Source organism: Canis lupus, chromosome 20, assembly GCF_003254725.2.
Source record: "Canis lupus dingo isolate Sandy chromosome 20, ASM325472v2, whole genome shotgun sequence".
NCBI lineage: Eukaryota > Metazoa > Chordata > Mammalia > Carnivora > Canidae > Canis > Canis lupus.
In genome coordinates, this window is record NC_064262.1 from 54,965,295 (window position 1) to 54,973,200 (window position 7,906).

Consider the following 7,906-nt stretch of genomic DNA (forward strand, 5'->3'; position numbering starts at 1 on the left):
AAAGGGTTTAAATAGGAGTGAAAGGTAAATCATATTTACCAAGTAAAGTCCAAGATATTTAGGGCTGGAGGACGAAACCATTGCAAATGAAAACCAGAAATGTGCTCAGAGGTCAATTTCAAATTTTAAATGCATTTATGGAGGAGGGAGATCACCGAATGTAAACGAAATAAGCGGCCAAAGAGGGACTCAGAGGCAAACACGTAGCCTTTATATAAATTTATGAAGTAAGGAAATAAACTAGTTAAGATCTCACCTCAAAAAAAAAAAAAAAAAAAGATCTCACCTCGATCATCTACTGAGAAAGACCAACTAACGGAAAGTCTAGGGAAAATATTAAGAAAATTAGAAATTAGGGGCTCTTGGGAAGCTCAGTCAGTTAAGCATCGGACTCTTGGTTTCAGCTCAGGTCATGATCTCAGGGTCCTGGGATTGAGCCCTATGTTGGGCTCTGTGCTCAGCAAGGAGTCTGCTTCTCCCTCTGCCTCTGCCCCCAACTCATGATCATGTTTTTTCTCTCTTTCCTTAAAATAAATCTTAAAAAAAAAAAAAAAAAGGAAAATCAAATTAAGAAATGTGGAACTACAGCAACAATTGACACAAAATAATATAAAAAGCTGGATCTTTCGGGGGTGCCTGGGTGGCTCAATTGGTTAAGCATCTACCTTCGGCTCAGATTGTGATCCCAGGGTCCTGGGATGGAGCCTCACATTGGACTTCTTGCTCAGTGGGGAGTCTGCTTCTCACTCTCACTCTGTCAAATAAAATCTTAAAAAAAAAAAAAAAGTCTGGATCTTTGGAAACACCATAAAAAGAGGCAGATCTTTGGCAGAAAGACCACATAGGTACAAGTCAAAAACATTAGGGGTGGAGAGGGATCGACTCCTTTTGCAGGGAAGCTATTTTGGAAGATGAGCATATACCACATATGTACAACTTGATGCCACTAAAATGCATGAAATGATAAAATAGAACCTAAGATAATAAATATTAAAATCACGCCACAAAAAAAGTGAATCATCTTTGGGAATACTGAAACAATGGTCAAGGACCTATTCCCCATACAAGGCACCTTCCTGGATGGTTTCTCAGGTGAGTTTTGTCAAATCTTCAAGGAAGAGATGATTTGCATCTTTTATAAATTATGTCAGCTTGTAAAAAAAAAATGATACTCAAACCACAAGAAACACCCAAGGAAAAACAAGAGGAACATCCCACTTACGTGCCCAGAGGCAAAAAGGCTAAGAAAACACTGGCAAATGTGGCATCTCTTTAAAAGAATAGGATGTTAGGAAGATCCCTGGGTGGCTCAGCAGTTTAGCACCTGCCTTTGGCCCAGCGCGTGATCCTGGAGACCCGGGATCGAGTCCCATGTCGGGCTCCCTGCATGGAGCCTGCTTCTCCCTCTGCCTGTTTCTCTGTGTGTCTCTCATGAATAAATAAATTCTTTTTTAAAAATAAAATAAAAAATAAAAGGATAGGATGTTATGACTCAGTAGGGAAGTTAGAAAATCTATTAAACCCAGAGTGAGAAGAAATTCCTGCCTCAGAGAACAATTTGACGGTAGCCAGTAAGTTGAAGGTGTGCATGACCTTGACTCAGCAATCCTGCTGCTGGATACATATCTTATAGAGACTCCAGCAGGGGTGCCCAAGGAGGCGTGTACAAGTACGTCCAAAGTGAGATGGTATTATTTTAAAGATTTATTTGAAAGAGAGAGAGAGAGCTCATGAGCAGGGAGCCCAAATGGGGCTCAATCCCTGGAAAAAATACAAGATGGTATTTTTTTAAGGTGTGTATAATATGTAATACATGTAAATAAAAAATTATTCTAAAACTGGAACCAGTTTTTTCCTAAAAAAAATGGAACCAACGTAAATATCCATCAGCAGGAGAATTATAAAGAAATATGGTAGGCCACGCTGTGGAATACTATGCAGCAGTGAACATGAAGCAACCACAACGTGAATGAATCTCAGAATTATTCAAACAAGCCACAGGAAGAAATGCTAGTGTAACTTTATTTTTTTAAAGATTTTTTAAAAATTTATTTATTCAAGACAGACACAGAGAGAGGGGCAGAGACAGAGGCAGAGGAAGAAGCAGGTTCCATGCAGGGAGCCCGACGTGGGACTTGATCCCAGGTCCCCAGGATTAGGCCCTGGGCTGAAGTTGGCGCTAAACTGCTGGGCCACTGGGGCTGCCCGTTAGTGTTATTTTATTAACACTAACTACCATGGGACACTTTAAAACACATAAATATATATTAGAGATAACTACATACCAGCAAATATATAAAAACTCATCCAGGGGCACCTTGGGTAGCTCAGTCAGTTAAGCATCTGCCTTCGGCTCAGGTCATGATCTCAGGGTCCTGGGACTGAACCCCACCTCCGGTTCCCTGCTTCTCCCTCTCCCTCTGCCACTCCCCTGGCTTGCACTCACTCATCACACGCTGTCTCTGTCTCTCAGAATCTTTTTTTTATTTTTTTATTTTAAAAATATTTTATTTTTTTATTTTAAAAATATTTTATGTATTTATTCATGAGAGACACGGGGAGAGAGAGAGAGAGAGAGAAGCAGAGACAGAGGTAGAAGCAGGCCCCATGCAGGGAGCCTGACATGGGACTCGATCCCGGGTCTCCAGGATCACGCCCTGGACTGAAGGCGGTGCTAAACTGCTGAGCCACCCGGGCTGCCCAAATAAAATCTTAAAAAAATAAAAATAAAAAAAGTCATCTACACGGCAATATTACCCAAAGCAATCTGGAGATTCAATGCAATCCCTATAAAAATCCCAAAGATCTTTTTTGCAGAAATGGCAGTCAAGTCTCAGTTTCTTTTGGAATTGTAAGGAGCCCAGAATAGACAACACAAACTTGAAATAGAACAATAAATTTAGAGGACTCACATTTCCTGATTTCAAAACTTACACTAATTAAAATATTGTGATACTGGTATAAGCATAGACATAAATCAATGGAATAGTATTGAGAATCCAGAAAATTCATACATCTATGGTCATTGATTTTCTACAAGGGTGTCCAGACCATTTGATAAAGATGAATAGGGTTTTTTTTTTTTTAAGATTTGTTATTTATTTTAGAGAGAGTGTGTGTGAGCACAGCGGGTAGAAGCAGAGGAAAGGGGAGAGAGAATCTTAAGCAGACTCCACACTGAGCACAAAGCACAATGTGGGTCTCGATCTCACGAACCTAGGATCATGACCAGAGCTGAAACCAAGAGTCGGACACTAAATGGACTGCACCATCCAAGCACCCTAAAGAATGGACAGTCTAAACAAAAGGTGGTGGGACGACTGGAAATCCACATATAAAAGAGTGAAATTGGGTCTCTGCCTCACACCATATCCAAAATATTAACTCAAAATGGGTCAAAAACCTAAATGTAAGGTAAATAATGAAACTCTTAAGGAGCTCTTAGAAAAAAGCACTGGGTGTTATTCTGTATGTTGGTAAATTGAACATCAATAAAAAATAAATTTATTATTTTAAAAAAAAGAAAGAAAAATGCATCTCTAAACAAATTCAGGGTGATTGATCCCTTTCAGCTAGAGAAAGGAAAATTCAGCAAAGGGTACGTAGGTACATCCAACCACGTGTAGTGGTAAGGATATGCTATTATATCACTTCTGTGTATCAGGAATAATAAAATAATAAATCTATCAATGGGAAAGGGGAGAAATATCACCACAAAGCATCTGACTTTAAAAAATAAAAAACAACTCTAACTTTATTACTTGGTAATGTTGAAATTTTAGAAGAGAAGTCGGCAAAATATTTTCTGTAAAGAACCACATATCAATATTTTAGGCTTTTCAGATTAGAAGGCCTGGGTACAATTCATTAGCTGGGCTGCTATGGCACTAGAGCAGTTGCAGACAAAACAAACGGGCATGGCTGTGTTCCAACAAATGTGATTTACAAAAATGGAAAAATGGGTGGTGAACTGGTTTTGGCCAACCCCTAATTTACAAACATGTTTATCGTATTCAGAAATTAGACAAGGAACATCCATTACCATAACAATTATTTCACGTACTACTAGGGACCCTAGCTAATGCAATAAGACAAGAATAAGAAATGAGGTTCAAGTATGAAAAACACAAAGCCGTTATTATTGCCAAAGGTATGACTGCCCACCTAGACAACTCCGAAGAATCACTTTAAATTGTATTAGAATCAAGAAATCCAACAAAATGATGATTAGAAAGCCACCATAGGGCAGTCCCAGTGGCGCAGCAGTTTAACGCCACCTGCAGCCCAGGGCATGATCCTGGAGACCCAGGATCGGGTTCCACGTCAGACCCTCTGCATCTGCATGGTGCCTGCTTCTCCCTCTGTGTGTGTGTCTGTCTGTCTCTCTCTCTCTGTGTCTATGGATAAATAAATAAAAATCTTAATTAAAAAAAAAAAAGGAAAGAAAGAAAGCCACCATAACAAGTCACTGGCCTAGGGATGCCTGGGTGGCTCAGCGGTTGAGTGTCTGCCTTTGGCTCAGGTCATGATCCCGGGGTCCTGGGATCGAGTCCCACATTGGGCCCAACATTAGGCTCCCAGCTCGGTAGAGAGCTTGATTCTCCCTTGCCCTCTGCTGCTCCCCCTGCTTGTGCGCTCTCTCTCTCTCTCTCTCTCTCTCAAATAAATAAAATATTTAGAAATTTTCCATATAAAAGAGAGGTCCACCATGCTCCCACACTTGGCATTTGAACCTGACTCTCAGTATGCAAAGTCAGTCAGAATCCACTGATTCTTCCCTACCTTTTGTGCATAACCAGTTAGGCTTCTCTGTTTGGGGTTTGAAAGAAGAGTTGGTGTTTTTTGTTGTTTTTTTTTTTTTTTTCCAAGTCCTTGCTTTGTATCACCAGGACGTGCACACACATTACCTGGCATAAAGTTAGCTGTGAGATAGATGCTTCAAAAAAGAAGGAAGCGAGGGAGGAAATTAATAACGATGACAACATAACAAAGTTAGCGGGTGGAAAAAAAATGGACGTGAAGGAGGACATTTGCATAGTCTCAACGTATCTACACACAAGACGCTTTTTGATTACAGAGGGAAAAGAGAGAATGTTACGGTGGGGATGCCTGGCCAGCAAGCCCTTAACCAAGTGATCAAAGTCAACATCCCTCCGCCCCAGCGATGAGACATCCCAACATCACACACGTCCTGGTATACCGCGCTGAGAAGGGCCCAATATAGCTTCTGTGATATTCTTGCCCACAAAGGCACCACCACCTCAGTCTAATCATGAACAAACGCCAGGCAGACTTAAGTTGAGGGACTTTCTACAAAATAACCAACCAGCATCCTTTAGAGTGTCAAGACTATGAAATACCAAAGAATGAAGATCTGTCACAGACCAGACGAGACTAAGGAAGCATGATGACCTAATACAACTCAGGGTTCTGGATTGGATTCTGGACCAGAAAAGGGACATGAGAAGCAAAATGGCTTCAATTTATTTTTTTTTAAGATTTTATTTATTTATTCATGAGACACAGAGAGAGAGAGGCAGAGACACAGACAGAGGGAGATGCAGGCTCTCTGGGACTGCAGAGAAGCAGGGAGCCCGACATGGGACTCGATCCCAGGGCTCTGGGATCACGACCTGAGCCAAAGGCAGATGCTCAACCACTGAGCCCCCTAGGGCCCCCCAAAACTGCTCCAATTTGAACAAAGTCTGTAGATGAGTTACTGGTAGTGTATCAATACTAATTCCCTGATTTCAGTTCAATGTACCTGCTTGTGGTAAGATGCAACCATTAGGAGAGGCTGCATGAAGAATACACAGGAGCTCTCTACGATTCTAGCCATTTCTTTGTGGGTATAAAACGATGTCAACATAAATAGTTATGATTTTTACTGAATTATAAATCCACACACAATATTAAATTAGCTTCACATGTACACGATAGAGATTCGATATTTTCATACATGATGAAATAGTTACCATGATAGGTCTAATGACCACCTGCTTTTGTCGTTGCCCTTGCCTGCGGAGATAGATCCAGAAAAATAAGGATAAGATCGACGTCGGAGAGCTTAACACTGACCTTTTCTTTGAGGAGTTTGATGGCTTCAGGTCTCACGTTCAAGTCTTTAGCCCACTTTGAGTTCATTCTCGTGTCTGGTGTAAGAGAGTGGTCCCGGTTTCTCCCAACACCATTAGTTAAAGAGACTGTCTTTTCCCCACTGTAGGTTCGGTCTCCTTTGTTGTAGATTAATTCACCATATAAGCATGGGCTTAAAATTTAGGATCAGGGGCACCTGGGTGGCACAGTCGGTTGTGGGTCCGACTCTCAGTTTCGGCTCAAGTCATGACCTCGGGGTTGTGGAATCGAGCCCCGTGTTGGGCTCCACTCTCGGTGTGAAGTCTGCTTGGGATGCTCTCTCCGGCCGCCCCGACCCCTACCCCCACCCCCATACACTCGCACCCTCTCTCTAGAATAAATCAATAAATATTTTGAAAATCTTTTTATATAAAAAAGATAGGGATCCCTGGGTGGCGCAGCGGTTTGGCGCCTGCCTTTGGCCCAGGGCGCAATCCTGGAGACCCGGGATCGAATCCCACGTCAGGCTCCCGGTGCATGGAGCCTGCTTCTCCCTCTGCCTGTGTCTCTGCCTCTCTCTCTCTCTCTCTCTCTCTGTGACTATCATAAATAAATAAAAAATCTTAAAAAAAAAAGATAAATAAAAAGATCATTTTTACAGCCGGCTAGTTGTAGTCACAGCAATAGCCGATGAGAAGTTGTAAATAACAAAGACCCCAGATTAGAGGGGTGGGCGCTGGGGGCCTGGGAGGAGGGGGTATGTGGAGTCAGTGTTGAGCAGATACAGGGTTCAGATCTGCGAGAAGAACAGGGTTCTGGACGCGGACGATGGGAGCCATCACCCGACAGAGTGATGGCACTTGATGCCACTGAGCTGGTTACAAAGTGGCTACGGTGGTACATTTTATGTTACTGTGCATTTTAACACAAGAAGAAAAAAGACAATAGTAAGGATCATAAATGTGTCCACGTCAAAAGACGATGATCTTTTTCACTAGATCTTTTCTCCAGGATTGGAGAAATTGTAAATGATTAAATTGTAAATCCCCGTGATTGTAAATCCACGGGGAGATGCGAAGGGGCAGCAACAGGCACAGGCCGACGGCACAGCTCTGGGGAGGCACAGCCACTTCCACACAGGACAGCGCGCTCTCCGATGTGCTTCCCGCTGGCAGGTGGGCTCCATGCACCCCCCCCATCAACTCCAGGTGGGCTCATGACTGCACCTGCAGGATTCAGGGGAGGCAGTGCTGAGGGATACCCCAGGGGGGGGTCGCAAAGTGCTGTGAGCTTCCACCTGGTTCCACCTCTGAGATGTTCACTTGTCAGAAGCTGCTCCTCAGGACTCAGCAACCCCCCCTGCCCCCCCACGTCCTGCCATATCCTGAGGAAGCCCCACCCACGTGGAGAAGCCCCACGTGGGCACCGCGGTCTGCACCCCCAGCTTGTTAGATGGGGCCCGGACATCACGCTGTGGAAACGAGCCCCTGCCCACGGGGTCCCGCACGCTGACTGATCTGCAGCTAGAGTGGAGGGCAAGGGTGAGGCCAGGATGAAAGGTGGGTGGGCTGGTGCTTCTGTTTTTACAGTGAGATTTCTGGCTGGTTAGTTAGTTATGCGGGGCAGGGGGCAGAGGGAGAGAGAATCTCAGGCAGGCTCCATGCTCATCATAGAGCCCGAGACGGGGCTCGATCTCAAGACCCTGAGGTCATGACCTGAGCTGAAATCAAGAGTCAGACGCTTAACCGACTGAGCCACCCAGGTGCCCCAAGATTTCTGGTTTTGTGATGGAAAATGCATCTGTATGGTGATTACGTGGCTAAAAATGAAT